This window comes from Triturus cristatus, chromosome 4_1 (genome assembly GCF_964204655.1).
Source record: "Triturus cristatus chromosome 4_1, aTriCri1.1, whole genome shotgun sequence".
Lineage (NCBI taxonomy): Eukaryota > Metazoa > Chordata > Amphibia > Caudata > Salamandridae > Triturus > Triturus cristatus.
The window spans coordinates 107,981,084-107,995,764 of NC_140585.1; the positions used below are offsets into that span (position 1 = coordinate 107,981,084).

Consider the following 14,681-nt stretch of genomic DNA (forward strand, 5'->3'; position numbering starts at 1 on the left):
CATGCAAAGCATGCGCTCTACCACTGAGCTACATCCCCACTTCTGCAAGGTTTGACTGTATGATTGGAAACCCTGCATTGAACCGACGGCCACATCACCCCATTCGACTCTGCAGTATACAATGTCAGTCAGGAAAATCCTTCAGCCTTGTACCTGGATGATCTTCATGGTCTTATGTACAGATGCCTATATACAGCCTTCTTAGCGCAGTAGGCAGCGCGTCAGTCTCATAATCTGAAGGTCCTGAGTTCGATCCTCAGAGAGGGCATTTATTTCCTTCTTTTGGAATGCAAAATTCTCCGATTTTCTTGAAATGCGCAAACTATGCCTAGTTCAAAGATTTTTCCAAAGCAAATGTCTGACTATTTAAGTGGGGCTCTCACCCCAACTGCATGACAAACTTCTTCTTTCTGCATGATGGCAGGCTAGCCTTCTGGAAAAAAGCCAAGATAAGGAACAGAGGCTCCTGGAGATGCCGGGGATTGAACCCGGGACCTCATACATGCAAAGCATGCGCTCTACCACTGAGCTACATCCCCACTTTTGCACTCGAGCTGTTTGATGGATGCAAGGAATCCCTGAAACCCAGGGACTGCAAAGTCTCGATCATAATCAATGGAAGGTATTGTTTGAATAAAAGTGAAAGATATGGAAATCGAAGCAAAAAATCCTTCGAGCCGGATTTGAACCAGCGACCTAAGGATGTCTGACTTTATGCTACAGTCCTCCGCTCTACCAACTGAGCTATCGAAGGAGTGGCTGAAGTATCTTTCAGCGCTGTAATTATCTCTCGCTCAAGAAAGGTTGTGGGGGTGGGGATCAGGAGCAGATCGATGAAAATCATGAACATTACCTGCAGCTCCCTCTCAAAGTCACCAGTTCTTAGAGCACACTGTAAGGTACGTCTTATCACCCCAAAGGAGGATTTCAGACCAAAGTTCATGTTCTGTCTTGGCTTGGGGATAAGCAGGGGTGCTCCAAATTTCAATTTTACAGAAAGGAAAGGAACTTTGATACAAAGACCTTGGGCAGCATTGGTGGCAAATGGATGGCTGCGCGGAACCATGAAAGAAATGACAGAAAGTTATGGGAGTCATTACTACGCACCCAGCATCAAGAACGTGCATTTTGGATGCATTTTCAAAAGGAAAGAGAACGGAAAAATCTGTAGATTGAAGGTGATTGAGATAAACAAAATATTCCGTTTTTCTAAAAGCTACTGTAAAGAGTCTCTGGTTTAGAAGAAGAACCCTTACCAATGATCAAGAGAGATGCGACAGATTTCTATCATCAAAGCATTATGGTTGTCAAGATGAATCATCACTTTGATGTCTTCAACAAGTAGGATTCTTTTGATCTATAATCATCAAAAATGAGATAGCCCCATTTCATGGGATTTTTCAAGGCAAACGTCTGACAGATTAAGCGGGGTCCTCATCCCGGTTGGAGGACATATCTCTTCCTTCATCATGATGCCAGCCTAGCTTTCGGCCCAAAATCCAAGGTAAGCATGGCAAAAGTCTGGAGATGCCGGGGATTGAACCCGGGGCCTCATACATGCAAAGCATGCGCTCTACCACTGAGCTACATCCCCACTTCTGCAAGGTTTGACTGTATGATTGGAAACCCTGCATTGAACCGACGGCCACATCACCCCATTCGACTCTGCAGTATACAATGTCAGTCAGGAAAATCCTTCAGCCTTGTACCTGGATGATCTTCATGGTCTTATGTACAGATGCCTATATACAGTCTTCTTAGCGCAGTAGGCAGCGCGTCAGTCTCATAATCTGAAGGTCCTGAGTTCGATCCTCAGAGAGGGCATTTATTTCCTTCTTTTGGAATGCAAAATTCTCCGATTTTCTTGAAATGCGCAAACTATGCCTAGTTCAAAGATTTTTCCAAAGCAAATGTCTGACTATTTAAGTGGGGCTCTCACCCCAACTGCATGACAAACTTCTTCTTTCTGCATGATGGCAGGCTAGCCTTCTGGAAAAAAGCCAAGATAAGGAACAGAGGCTCCTGGAGATGCCGGGGATTGAACCCGGGACCTCATACATGCGAAGCATGCGCTCTACCACTGAGCTACATCCCCACTTTTGCCCTCGAGCTGTTTGATGGATGCAAGGAATCCCTGAAACCCAGGGACTGCAAAGTCTCGATCATAATCAATGGAAGGTATTGTTTGAATAAAAGTGAAATATATGGAAATCGAAGCAAAAAATCATTCGAGCCGGATTTGAACCAGCGACCTAAGGATGTCTGACTTTATGCTACAGTCTTCCGCTCTACCAACTGAGCTATCGAAGGAGTGGCTGAAGTATCTTTCAGCGCTGTAATTATCTCTCGCTCAAGAAAGGTTGTGGGGGTGGGGATCAGGAGCAGATCGATGAAAATCATGAACATTACCTGCAGCTCCCTCTCAAAGTCACCAGTTCTTAGAGCACACTGTAAGGTACATCTTATCACCCCAAAGGAGGATTTCAGACCAAAGTTCATGTTCTGTCTTGGCTTGGGGATAAGCAGGGGTGCTCCAAATTTCAATTTTACAGAAAGGAAAGGAACTTTGATACAAAGACCTTGGGCAGCATTGGTGGCAAATGGATGGCTGCGCGGAACCATGAAAGAAATGACAGAAAGTTATGGGAGTCATTACTACGCACCCAGCATCAAGAAAGTGCATTTTGGATGCATTTTCAAAAGGAAAGAGAACGGAAAAATCTGTAGATTGAAGGTGATTGAGATAAACAAAATATTCCGTTTTTCTAAAAGCTACTGTAAAGAGTCTCTGGTTTAGAAGAAGAACCCTTACCAATGATCAAGAGAGATGCGACAGATTTCTATCATCAAAGCATTATGGTTGTCAAGATGAATCATCACTTTGATGTCTTCAACAAGTAGGATTCTTTTGATCTATAATCATCAAAAATGAGATAGCCCCATTTCATGGGATTTTTCAAGGCAAACGTCTGACAGATTAAGCGGGGTCCTCATCCCGGTTGGAGGACATATCTCTTCCTTCATCATGATGCCAGCCTAGCTTTCGGCCCAAAATCCAAGGTAAGCATGGCAAAAGTCTGGAGTTGCCGGGGATTGAACCCGGGGCCTCATACATGCAAAGCATGCGCTCTACCACTGAGCTACATCCCCACTTCTGCAAGGTTTGACTGTATGATTGGAAACCCTGCATTGAACCGACGGCCACATCACCCCATTTGACTCTGCAGTATACAATGTCAGTCAGGAAAATCCTTCAGCCTTGTACCTGGATGATCTTCATGGTCTTATGTACAGATGCCTATATACAGCCTTCTTAGCGCAGTAGGCAGCGCGTCAGTCTCATAATCTGAAGGTCCTGAGTTCGATCCTCAGAGAGGGCATTTATTTCCTTCTTTTGGAATGCAAAATTCTCCGATTTTCTTGAAATGCGCAAACTATGCCTAGTTCAAAGATTTTTCCAAAGCAAATGTCTGACTATTTAAGTGGGGCTCTCACCCCAACTGCATGACAAACTTCTTCTTTCTGCATGATGGCAGGCTAGCCTTCTGGAAAAAAGCCAAGATAAGGAACAGAGGCTCCTGGAGATGCCGGGGATTGAACCCGGGACCTCATACATGCGAAGCATGCGCTCTACCACTGAGCTACATCCCCACTTTTGCCCTCGAGCTGTTTGATGGATGCAAGGAATCCCTGAAACCCAGGGACTGCAAAGTCTCGATCATAATCAATGGAAGGTATTGTTTGAATAAAAGTGAAATATATGGAAATCGAAGCAAAAAATCCTTCGAGCCGGATTTGAACCAGCGACCTAAGGATGTCTGACTTTATGCTACAGTCCTCCGCTCTACCAACTGAGCTATCGAAGGAGTGGCTGAAGTATCTTTCAGCGCTGTAATTATCTCTCGCTCAAGAAAGGTTGTGGGGGTGGGGATCAGGAGCAGATCGATGAAAATCATGAACATTACCTGCAGCTCCCTCTCAAAGTCACCAGTTCTTAGAGCACACTGTAAGGTACATCTTATCACCCCAAAGGAGGATTTCAGACCAAAGTTCATGTTCTGTCTTGGCTTGGGGATAAGCAGGGGTGCTCCAAATTTCAATTTTACAGAAAGGAAAGGAACTTTGATACAAAGACCTTGGGCAGCATTGGTGGCAAATGGATGGCTGCGCGGAACCATGAAAGAAATGACAGAAAGTTATGGGAGTCATTACTACGCACCCAGCATCAAGAACGTGCATTTTGGATGCATTTTCAAAAGGAAAGAGAACGGAAAAATCTGTAGATTGAAGGTGATTGAGATAAACAAAATATTCCGTTTTTCTAAAAGCTACTGTAAAGAGTCTCTGGTTTAGAAGAAGAACCCTTACCAATGATCAAGAGAGATGCGACAGATTTCTATCATCAAAGCATTATGGTTGTCAAGATGAATCATCACTTTGATGTCTTCAACAAGTAGGATTCTTTTGATCTATAATCATCAAAAATGAGATAGCCCCATTTCATGGGATTTTTCAAGGCAAACGTCTGACAGATTAAGCGGGGTCCTCATCCCGGTTGGAGGACATATCTCTTCCTTCATCATGATGCCAGCCTAGCTTTCGGCCCAAAATCCAAGGTAAGCATGGCAAAAGTCTGGAGATGCCGGGGATTGAACCCGGGGCCTCATACATGCAAAGCATGCGCTCTACCACTGAGCTACATCCCCACTTCTGCAAGGTTTGACTGTATGATTGGAAACCCTGCATTGAACCGACGGCCACATCACCCCATTCGACTCTGCAGTATACAATGTCAGTCAGGAAAATCCTTCAGCCTTGTACCTGGATGATCTTCATGGTCTTATGTACAGATGCCTATATACAGCCTTCTTAGCGCAGTAGGCAGCGCGTCAGTCTCATAATCTGAAGGTCCTGAGTTCGATCCTCAGAGAGGGCATTTATTTCCTTCTTTTGGAATGCAAAATTCTCCGATTTTCTTGAAATGCGCAAACTATGCCTAGTTCAAAGATTTTTCCAAAGCAAATGTCTGACTATTTAAGTGGGGCTCTCACCCCAACTGCATGACAAACTTCTTCTTTCTGCATGATGGCAGGCTAGCCTTCTGGAAAAAAGCCAAGATAAGGAACAGAGGCTCCTGGAGATGCCGGGGATTGAACCCGGGACCTCATACATGCAAAGCATGCGCTCTACCACTGAGCTACATCCCCACTTTTGCACTCGAGCTGTTTGATGGATGCAAGGAATCCCTGAAACCCAGGGACTGCAAAGTCTCGATCATAATCAATGGAAGGTATTGTTTGAATAAAAGTGAAAGATATGGAAATCGAAGCAAAAAATCCTTCGAGCCGGATTTGAACCAGCGACCTAAGGATGTCTGACTTTATGCTACAGTCCTCCGCTCTACCAACTGAGCTATCGAAGGAGTGGCTGAAGTATCTTTCAGCGCTGTAATTATCTCTCGCTCAAGAAAGGTTGTGGGGGTGGGGATCAGGAGCAGATCGATGAAAATCATGAACATTACCTGCAGCTCCCTCTCAAAGTCACCAGTTCTTAGAGCACACTGTAAGGTACGTCTTATCACCCCAAAGGAGGATTTCAGACCAAAGTTCATGTTCTGTCTTGGCTTGGGGATAAGCAGGGGTGCTCCAAATTTCAATTTTACAGAAAGGAAAGGAACTTTGATACAAAGACCTTGGGCAGCATTGGTGGCAAATGGATGGCTGCGCGGAACCATGAAAGAAATGACAGAAAGTTATGGGAGTCATTACTACGCACCCAGCATCAAGAACGTGCATTTTGGATGCATTTTCAAAAGGAAAGAGAACGGAAAAATCTGTAGATTGAAGGTGATTGAGATAAACAAAATATTCCGTTTTTCTAAAAGCTACTGTAAAGAGTCTCTGGTTTAGAAGAAGAACCCTTACCAATGATCAAGAGAGATGCGACAGATTTCTATCATCAAAGCATTATGGTTGTCAAGATGAATCATCACTTTGATGTCTTCAACAAGTAGGATTCTTTTGATCTATAATCATCAAAAATGAGATAGCCCCATTTCATGGGATTTTTCAAGGCAAACGTCTGACAGATTAAGCGGGGTCCTCATCCCGGTTGGAGGACATATCTCTTCCTTCATCATGATGCCAGCCTAGCTTTCGGCCCAAAATCCAAGGTAAGCATGGCAAAAGTCTGGAGATGCCGGGGATTGAACCCGGGGCCTCATACATGCAAAGCATGCGCTCTACCACTGAGCTACATCCCCACTTCTGCAAGGTTTGACTGTATGATTGGAAACCCTGCATTGAACCGACGGCCACATCACCCCATTCGACTCTGCAGTATACAATGTCAGTCAGGAAAATCCTTCAGCCTTGTACCTGGATGATCTTCATGGTCTTATGTACAGATGCCTATATACAGTCTTCTTAGCGCAGTAGGCAGCGCGTCAGTCTCATAATCTGAAGGTCCTGAGTTCGATCCTCAGAGAGGGCATTTATTTCCTTCTTTTGGAATGCAAAATTCTCCGATTTTCTTGAAATGCGCAAACTATGCCTAGTTCAAAGATTTTTCCAAAGCAAATGTCTGACTATTTAAGTGGGGCTCTCACCCCAACTGCATGACAAACTTCTTCTTTCTGCATGATGGCAGGCTAGCCTTCTGGAAAAAAGCCAAGATAAGGAACAGAGGCTCCTGGAGATGCCGGGGATTGAACCCGGGACCTCATACATGCGAAGCATGCGCTCTACCACTGAGCTACATCCCCACTTTTGCCCTCGAGCTGTTTGATGGATGCAAGGAATCCCTGAAACCCAGGGACTGCAAAGTCTCGATCATAATCAATGGAAGGTATTGTTTGAATAAAAGTGAAATATATGGAAATCGAAGCAAAAAATCATTCGAGCCGGATTTGAACCAGCGACCTAAGGATGTCTGACTTTATGCTACAGTCCTCCGCTCTACCAACTGAGCTATCGAAGGAGTGGCTGAAGTATCTTTCAGCGCTGTAATTATCTCTCGCTCAAGAAAGGTTGTGGGGGTGGGGATCAGGAGCAGATCGATGAAAATCATGAACATTACCTGCAGCTCCCTCTCAAAGTCACCAGTTCTTAGAGCACACTGTAAGGTACATCTTATCACCCCAAAGGAGGATTTCAGACCAAAGTTCATGTTCTGTCTTGGCTTGGGGATAAGCAGGGGTGCTCCAAATTTCAATTTTACAGAAAGGAAAGGAACTTTGATACAAAGACCTTGGGCAGCATTGGTGGCAAATGGATGGCTGCGCGGAACCATGAAAGAAATGACAGAAAGTTATGGGAGTCATTACTACGCACCCAGCATCAAGAAAGTGCATTTTGGATGCATTTTCAAAAGGAAAGAGAACGGAAAAATCTGTAGATTGAAGGTGATTGAGATAAACAAAATATTCCGTTTTTCTAAAAGCTACTGTAAAGAGTCTCTGGTTTAGAAGAAGAACCCTTACCAATGATCAAGAGAGATGCGACAGATTTCTATCATCAAAGCATTATGGTTGTCAAGATGAATCATCACTTTGATGTCTTCAACAAGTAGGATTCTTTTGATCTATAATCATCAAAAATGAGATAGCCCCATTTCATGGGATTTTTCAAGGCAAACGTCTGACAGATTAAGCGGGGTCCTCATCCCGGTTGGAGGACATATCTCTTCCTTCATCATGATGCCAGCCTAGCTTTCGGCCCAAAATCCAAGGTAAGCATGGCAAAAGTCTGGAGTTGCCGGGGATTGAACCCGGGGCCTCATACATGCAAAGCATGCGCTCTACCACTGAGCTACATCCCCACTTCTGCAAGGTTTGACTGTATGATTGGAAACCCTGCATTGAACCGACGGCCACATCACCCCATTTGACTCTGCAGTATACAATGTCAGTCAGGAAAATCCTTCAGCCTTGTACCTGGATGATCTTCATGGTCTTATGTACAGATGCCTATATACAGCCTTCTTAGCGCAGTAGGCAGCGCGTCAGTCTCATAATCTGAAGGTCCTGAGTTCGATCCTCAGAGAGGGCATTTATTTCCTTCTTTTGGAATGCAAAATTCTCCGATTTTCTTGAAATGCGCAAACTATGCCTAGTTCAAAGATTTTTCCAAAGCAAATGTCTGACTATTTAAGTGGGGCTCTCACCCCAACTGCATGACAAACTTCTTCTTTCTGCATGATGGCAGGCTAGCCTTCTGGAAAAAAGCCAAGATAAGGAACAGAGGCTCCTGGAGATGCCGGGGATTGAACCCGGGACCTCATACATGCGAAGCATGCGCTCTACCACTGAGCTACATCCCCACTTTTGCCCTCGAGCTGTTTGATGGATGCAAGGAATCCCTGAAACCCAGGGACTGCAAAGTCTCGATCATAATCAATGGAAGGTATTGTTTGAATAAAAGTGAAATATATGGAAATCGAAGCAAAAAATCCTTCGAGCCGGATTTGAACCAGCGACCTAAGGATGTCTGACTTTATGCTACAGTCCTCCGCTCTACCAACTGAGCTATCGAAGGAGTGGCTGAAGTATCTTTCAGCGCTGTAATTATCTCTCGCTCAAGAAAGGTTGTGGGGGTGGGGATCAGGAGCAGATCGATGAAAATCATGAACATTACCTGCAGCTCCCTCTCAAAGTCACCAGTTCTTAGAGCACACTGTAAGGTACGTCTTATCACCCCAAAGGAGGATTTCAGACCAAAGTTCATGTTCTGTCTTGGCTTGGGGATAAGCAGGGGTGCTCCAAATTTCAATTTTACAGAAAGGAAAGGAACTTTGATACAAAGACCTTGGGCAGCATTGGTGGCAAATGGATGGCTGCGCGGAACCATGAAAGAAATGACAGAAAGTTATGGGAGTCATTACTACGCACCCAGCATCAAGAAAGTGCATTTTGGATGCATTTTCAAAAGGAAAGAGAACGGAAAAATCTGTAGATTGAAGGTGATTGAGATAAACAAAATATTCCGTTTTTCTAAAAGCTACTGTAAAGAGTCTCTGGTTTAGAAGAAGAACCCTTACCAATGATCAAGAGAGATGCGACAGATTTCTATCATCAAAGCATTATGGTTGTCAAGATGAATCATCACTTTGATGTCTTCAACAAGTAGGATTCTTTTGATCTATAATCATCAAAAATGAGATAGCCCCATTTCATGGGATTTTTCAAGGCAAACGTCTGACAGATTAAGCGGGGTCCTCATCCCGGTTGGAGGACATATCTCTTCCTTCATCATGATGCCAGCCTAGCTTTCGGCCCAAAATCCAAGGTAAGCATGGCAAAAGTCTGGAGATGCCGGGGATTGAACCCGGGGCCTCATACATGCAAAGCATGCGCTCTACCACTGAGCTACATCCCCACTTCTGCAAGGTTTGACTGTATGATTGGAAACCCTGCATTGAACCGACGGCCACATCACCCCATTTGACTCTGCAGTATACAATGTCAGTCAGGAAAATCCTTCAGCCTTGTACCTGGATGATCTTCATGGTCTTATGTACAGATGCCTATATACAGCCTTCTTAGCGCAGTAGGCAGCGCGTCAGTCTCATAATCTGAAGGTCCTGAGTTCGATCCTCAGAGAGGGCATTTATTTCCTTCTTTTGGAATGCAAAATTCTCCGATTTTCTTGAAATGCGCAAACTATGCCTAGTTCAAAGATTTTTCCAAAGCAAATGTCTGACTATTTAAGTGGGGCTCTCACCCCAACTGCATGACAAACTTCTTCTTTCTGCATGATGGCAGGCTAGCCTTCTGGAAAAAAGCCAAGATAAGGAACAGAGGCTCCTGGAGATGCCGGGGATTGAACCCGGGACCTCATACATGCGAAGCATGCGCTCTACCACTGAGCTACATCCCCACTTTTGCACTCGAGCTGTTTGATGGATGCAAGGAATCCCTGAAACCCAGGGACTGCAAAGTCTCGATCATAATCAATGGAAGGTATTGTTTGAATAAAAGTGAAAGATATGGAAATCGAAGCAAAAAATCCTTCGAGCCGGATTTGAACCAGCAACCTAAGGATGTCTGACTTTATGCTACAGTCCTCCGCTCTACCAACTGAGCTATCGAAGGAGTGGCTGAAGTATCTTTCAGCGCTGTAATTATCTCTCGCTCAAGAAAGGTTGTGGGGGTGGGGATCAGGAGCAGATCGATGAAAATCATGAACATTACCTGCAGCTCCCTCTCAAAGTCACCAGTTCTTAGAGCACACTGTAAGGTACGTCTTATCACCCCAAAGGAGGATTTCAGACCAAAGTTCATGTTCTGTCTTGGCTTGGGGATAAGCAGGGGTGCTCCAAATTTCAATTTTACAGAAAGGAAAGGAACTTTGATACAAAGACCTTGGGCAGCATTGGTGGCAAATGGATGGCTGCGCGGAACCATGAAAGAAATGACAGAAAGTTATGGGAGTCATTACTACGCACCCAGCATCAAGAACGTGCATTTTGGATGCATTTTCAAAAGGAAAGAGAACGGAAAAATCTGTAGATTGAAGGTGATTGAGATAAACAAAATATTCCGTTTTTCTAAAAGCTACTGTAAAGAGTCTCTGGTTTAGAAGAAGAACCCTTACCAATGATCAAGAGAGATGCGACAGATTTCTATCATCAAAGCATTATGGTTGTCAAGATGAATCATCACTTTGATGTCTTCAACAAGTAGGATTCTTTTGATCTATAATCATCAAAAATGAGATAGCCCCATTTCATGGGATTTTTCAAGGCAAACGTCTGACAGATTAAGCGGGGTCCTCATCCCGGTTGGAGGACATATCTCTTCCTTCATCATGATGCCAGCCTAGCTTTCGGCCCAAAATCCAAGGTAAGCATGGCAAAAGTCTGGAGATGCCGGGGATTGAACCCGGGGCCTCATACATGCAAAGCATGCGCTCTACCACTGAGCTACATCCCCACTTCTGCAAGGTTTGACTGTATGATTGGAAACCCTGCATTGAACCGACGGCCACATCACCCCATTCGACTCTGCAGTATACAATGTCAGTCAGGAAAATCCTTCAGCCTTGTACCTGGATGATCTTCATGGTCTTATGTACAGATGCCTATATACAGCCTTCTTAGCGCAGTAGGCAGTGCGTCAGTCTCATAATCTGAAGGTCCTGAGTTCGATCCTCAGAGAGGGCATTTATTTCCTTCTTTTGGAATGCAAAATTCTCCGATTTTCTTGAAATGCGCAAACTATGCCTAGTTCAAAGATTTTTCCAAAGCAAATGTCTGACTATTTAAGTGGGGCTCTCACCCCAACTGCATGACAAACTTCTTCTTTCTGCATGATGGCAGGCTAGCCTTCTGGAAAAAAGCCAAGATAAGGAACAGAGGCTCCTGGAGATGCCGGGGATTGAACCCGGGACCTCATACATGCGAAGCATGCGCTCTACCACTGAGCTACATCCCCACTTTTGCACTCGAGCTGTTTGATGGATGCAAGGAATCCCTGAAACCCAGGGACTGCAAAGTCTCGATCATAATCAATGGAAGGTATTGTTTGAATAAAAGTGAAAGATATGGAAATCGAAGCAAAAAATCCTTCGAGCCGGATTTGAACCAGCGACCTAAGGATGTCTGACTTTATGCTACAGTCCTCCGCTCTACCAACTGAGCTATCGAAGGAGTGGCTGAAGTATCTTTCAGCGCTGTAATTATCTCTCGCTCAAGAAAGGTTGTGGGGGTGGGGATCAGGAGCAGATCGATGAAAATCATGAACATTACCTGCAGCTCCCTCTCAAAGTCACCAGTTCTTAGAGCACACTGTAAGGTACGTCTTATCACCCCAAAGGAGGATTTCAGACCAAAGTTCATGTTCTGTCTTGGCTTGGGGATAAGCAGGGGTGCTCCAAATTTCAATTTTACAGAAAGGAAAGGAACTTTGATACAAAGACCTTGGGCAGCATTGGTGGCAAATGGATGGCTGCGCGGAACCATGAAAGAAATGACAGAAAGTTATGGGAGTCATTACTACGCACCCAGCATCAAGAACGTGCATTTTGGATGCATTTTCAAAAGGAAAGAGAACGGAAAAATCTGTAGATTGAAGGTGATTGAGATAAACAAAATATTCCGTTTTTCTAAAAGCTACTGTAAAGAGTCTCTGGTTTAGAAGAAGAACCCTTACCAATGATCAAGAGAGATGCGACAGATTTCTATCATCAAAGCATTATGGTTGTCAAGATGAATCATCACTTTGATGTCTTCAACAAGTAGGATTCTTTTGATCTATAATCATCAAAAATGAGATAGCCCCATTTCATGGGATTTTTCAAGGCAAACGTCTGACAGATTAAGCGGGGTCCTCATCCCGGTTGGAGGACATATCTCTTCCTTCATCATGATGCCAGCCTAGCTTTCGGCCCAAAATCCAAGGTAAGCATGGCAAAAGTCTGGAGATGCCGGGGATTGAACCCGGGGCCTCATACATGCAAAGCATGCGCTCTACCACTGAGCTACATCCCCACTTCTGCAAGGTTTGACTGTATGATTGGAAACCCTGCATTGAACCGACGGCCACATCACCCCATTTGACTCTGCAGTATACAATGTCAGTCAGGAAAATCCTTCAGCCTTGTACCTGGATGATCTTCATGGTCTTATGTACAGATGCCTATATACAGCCTTCTTAGCGCAGTAGGCAGCGCGTCAGTCTCATAATCTGAAGGTCCTGAGTTCGATCCTCAGAGAGGGCATTTATTTCCTTCTTTTGGAATGCAAAATTCTCCGATTTTCTTGAAATGCGCAAACTATGCCTAGTTCAAAGATTTTTCCAAAGCAAATGTCTGACTATTTAAGTGGGGCTCTCACCCCAACTGCATGACAAACTTCTTCTTTCTGCATGATGGCAGGCTAGCCTTCTGGAAAAAAGCCAAGATAAGGAACAGAGGCTCCTGGAGATGCCGGGGATTGAACCCGGGACCTCATACATGCGAAGCATGCGCTCTACCACTGAGCTACATCCCCACTTTTGCACTCGAGCTGTTTGATGGATGCAAGGAATCCCTGAAACCCAGGGACTGCAAAGTCTCGATCATAATCAATGGAAGGTATTGTTTGAATAAAAGTGAAAGATATGGAAATCGAAGCAAAAAATCCTTCGAGCCGGATTTGAACCAGCAACCTAAGGATGTCTGACTTTATGCTACAGTCCTCCGCTCTACCAACTGAGCTATCGAAGGAGTGGCTGAAGTATCTTTCAGCGCTGTAATTATCTCTCGCTCAAGAAAGGTTGTGGGGGTGGGGATCAGGAGCAGATCGATGAAAATCATGAACATTACCTGCAGCTCCCTCTCAAAGTCACCAGTTCTTAGAGCACACTGTAAGGTACGTCTTATCACCCCAAAGGAGGATTTCAGACCAAAGTTCATGTTCTGTCTTGGCTTGGGGATAAGCAGGGGTGCTCCAAATTTCAATTTTACAGAAAGGAAAGGAACTTTGATACAAAGACCTTGGGCAGCATTGGTGGCAAATGGATGGCTGCGCGGAACCATGAAAGAAATGACAGAAAGTTATGGGAGTCATTACTACGCACCCAGCATCAAGAACGTGCATTTTGGATGCATTTTCAAAAGGAAAGAGAACGGAAAAATCTGTAGATTGAAGGTGATTGAGATAAACAAAATATTCCGTTTTTCTAAAAGCTACTGTAAAGAGTCTCTGGTTTAGAAGAAGAACCCTTACCAATGATCAAGAGAGATGCGACAGATTTCTATCATCAAAGCATTATGGTTGTCAAGATGAATCATCACTTTGATGTCTTCAACAAGTAGGATTCTTTTGATCTATAATCATCAAAAATGAGATAGCCCCATTTCATGGGATTTTTCAAGGCAAACGTCTGACAGATTAAGCGGGGTCCTCATCCCGGTTGGAGGACATATCTCTTCCTTCATCATGATGCCAGCCTAGCTTTCGGCCCAAAATCCAAGGTAAGCATGGCAAAAGTCTGGAGATGCCGGGGATTGAACCCGGGGCCTCATACATGCAAAGCATGCGCTCTACCACTGAGCTACATCCCCACTTCTGCAAGGTTTGACTGTATGATTGGAAACCCTGCATTGAACCGACGGCCACATCACCCCATTTGACTCTGCAGTATACAATGTCAGTCAGGAAAATCCTTCAGCCTTGTACCTGGATGATCTTCATGGTCTTATGTACAGATGCCTATATACAGCCTTCTTAGCGCAGTAGGCAGCGCGTCAGTCTCATAATCTGAAGGTCCTGAGTTCGATCCTCAGAGAGGGCATTTATTTCCTTCTTTTGGAATGCAAAATTCTCCGATTTTCTTGAAATGCGCAAACTATGCCTAGTTCAAAGATTTTTCCAAAGCAAATGTCTGACTATTTAAGTGGGGCTCTCACCCCAACTGCATGACAAACTTCTTCTTTCTGCATGATGGCAGGCTAGCCTTCTGGAAAAAAGCCAAGATAAGGAACAGAGGCTCCTGGAGATGCCGGGGATTGAACCCGGGACCTCATACATGCGAAGCATGCGCTCTACCACTGAGCTACATCCCCACTTTTGCACTCGAGCTGTTTGATGGATGCAAGGAATCCCTGAAACCCAGGGACTGCAAAGTCTCGATCATAATCAATGGAAGGTATTGTTTGAATAAAAGTGAAAGATATGGAAATCGAAGCAAAAAATCCTTCGAG

At 44.4% G+C, this 14,681-nt stretch overlaps 20 non-coding genes across 20 annotated transcripts; 7 read left to right on the forward strand and 13 right to left on the reverse strand.

The window, feature by feature from the left end:
• The first annotated feature begins 195 nt into the window (after positions 1–195).
• Positions 196–268, forward strand: TRNAM-CAU (transfer RNA methionine (anticodon CAU)). The gene has a single exon. It is a non-coding gene; the product is annotated as a tRNA-Met (tRNA).
• Positions 269–668: 400 nt separating this feature from the next.
• On the reverse strand, positions 669–754 carry TRNAY-GUA (transfer RNA tyrosine (anticodon GUA)). Its single transcript is given in 2 exon segments — positions 669–704; positions 718–754. It is a non-coding gene; the product is annotated as a tRNA-Tyr (tRNA).
• A 1,269-nt stretch (positions 755–2,023) lies between these two features.
• TRNAA-CGC (transfer RNA alanine (anticodon CGC)) lies at positions 2,024–2,095 on the reverse strand. Its single transcript has one exon. It is a non-coding gene; the product is annotated as a tRNA-Ala (tRNA).
• Positions 2,096–3,307: 1,212 nt separating this feature from the next.
• Positions 3,308–3,380, forward strand: TRNAM-CAU (transfer RNA methionine (anticodon CAU)). Its single transcript has one exon. It is a non-coding gene; the product is annotated as a tRNA-Met (tRNA).
• Positions 3,381–3,579: 199 nt separating this feature from the next.
• TRNAA-CGC (transfer RNA alanine (anticodon CGC)) lies at positions 3,580–3,651 on the reverse strand. Its single transcript has one exon. It is a non-coding gene; the product is annotated as a tRNA-Ala (tRNA).
• Positions 3,652–3,780: 129 nt separating this feature from the next.
• On the reverse strand, positions 3,781–3,866 carry TRNAY-GUA (transfer RNA tyrosine (anticodon GUA)). The gene is given in 2 exon segments: positions 3,781–3,816; positions 3,830–3,866. It is a non-coding gene; the product is annotated as a tRNA-Tyr (tRNA).
• Positions 3,867–4,863: 997 nt separating this feature from the next.
• On the forward strand, positions 4,864–4,936 carry TRNAM-CAU (transfer RNA methionine (anticodon CAU)). Its single transcript has one exon. It is a non-coding gene; the product is annotated as a tRNA-Met (tRNA).
• Positions 4,937–5,336: 400 nt separating this feature from the next.
• TRNAY-GUA (transfer RNA tyrosine (anticodon GUA)) lies at positions 5,337–5,422 on the reverse strand. The gene is given in 2 exon segments: positions 5,337–5,372; positions 5,386–5,422. It is a non-coding gene; the product is annotated as a tRNA-Tyr (tRNA).
• A 1,269-nt stretch (positions 5,423–6,691) lies between these two features.
• Positions 6,692–6,763, reverse strand: TRNAA-CGC (transfer RNA alanine (anticodon CGC)). The gene has a single exon. It is a non-coding gene; the product is annotated as a tRNA-Ala (tRNA).
• Positions 6,764–7,975: 1,212 nt separating this feature from the next.
• Positions 7,976–8,048, forward strand: TRNAM-CAU (transfer RNA methionine (anticodon CAU)). The gene has a single exon. It is a non-coding gene; the product is annotated as a tRNA-Met (tRNA).
• Positions 8,049–8,247: 199 nt separating this feature from the next.
• Positions 8,248–8,319, reverse strand: TRNAA-CGC (transfer RNA alanine (anticodon CGC)). Its single transcript has one exon. It is a non-coding gene; the product is annotated as a tRNA-Ala (tRNA).
• A 129-nt stretch (positions 8,320–8,448) lies between these two features.
• Positions 8,449–8,534, reverse strand: TRNAY-GUA (transfer RNA tyrosine (anticodon GUA)). Its single transcript is given in 2 exon segments — positions 8,449–8,484; positions 8,498–8,534. It is a non-coding gene; the product is annotated as a tRNA-Tyr (tRNA).
• A 997-nt stretch (positions 8,535–9,531) lies between these two features.
• TRNAM-CAU (transfer RNA methionine (anticodon CAU)) lies at positions 9,532–9,604 on the forward strand. The gene has a single exon. It is a non-coding gene; the product is annotated as a tRNA-Met (tRNA).
• A 199-nt stretch (positions 9,605–9,803) lies between these two features.
• Positions 9,804–9,875, reverse strand: TRNAA-CGC (transfer RNA alanine (anticodon CGC)). The gene has a single exon. It is a non-coding gene; the product is annotated as a tRNA-Ala (tRNA).
• A 1,484-nt stretch (positions 9,876–11,359) lies between these two features.
• TRNAA-CGC (transfer RNA alanine (anticodon CGC)) lies at positions 11,360–11,431 on the reverse strand. Its single transcript has one exon. It is a non-coding gene; the product is annotated as a tRNA-Ala (tRNA).
• A 129-nt stretch (positions 11,432–11,560) lies between these two features.
• Positions 11,561–11,646, reverse strand: TRNAY-GUA (transfer RNA tyrosine (anticodon GUA)). Its single transcript is given in 2 exon segments — positions 11,561–11,596; positions 11,610–11,646. It is a non-coding gene; the product is annotated as a tRNA-Tyr (tRNA).
• Positions 11,647–12,643: 997 nt separating this feature from the next.
• Positions 12,644–12,716, forward strand: TRNAM-CAU (transfer RNA methionine (anticodon CAU)). Its single transcript has one exon. It is a non-coding gene; the product is annotated as a tRNA-Met (tRNA).
• A 199-nt stretch (positions 12,717–12,915) lies between these two features.
• TRNAA-CGC (transfer RNA alanine (anticodon CGC)) lies at positions 12,916–12,987 on the reverse strand. Its single transcript has one exon. It is a non-coding gene; the product is annotated as a tRNA-Ala (tRNA).
• Positions 12,988–14,199: 1,212 nt separating this feature from the next.
• TRNAM-CAU (transfer RNA methionine (anticodon CAU)) lies at positions 14,200–14,272 on the forward strand. Its single transcript has one exon. It is a non-coding gene; the product is annotated as a tRNA-Met (tRNA).
• Positions 14,273–14,471: 199 nt separating this feature from the next.
• Positions 14,472–14,543, reverse strand: TRNAA-CGC (transfer RNA alanine (anticodon CGC)). The gene has a single exon. It is a non-coding gene; the product is annotated as a tRNA-Ala (tRNA).
• Positions 14,544–14,681: the final 138 nt, after the last annotated feature.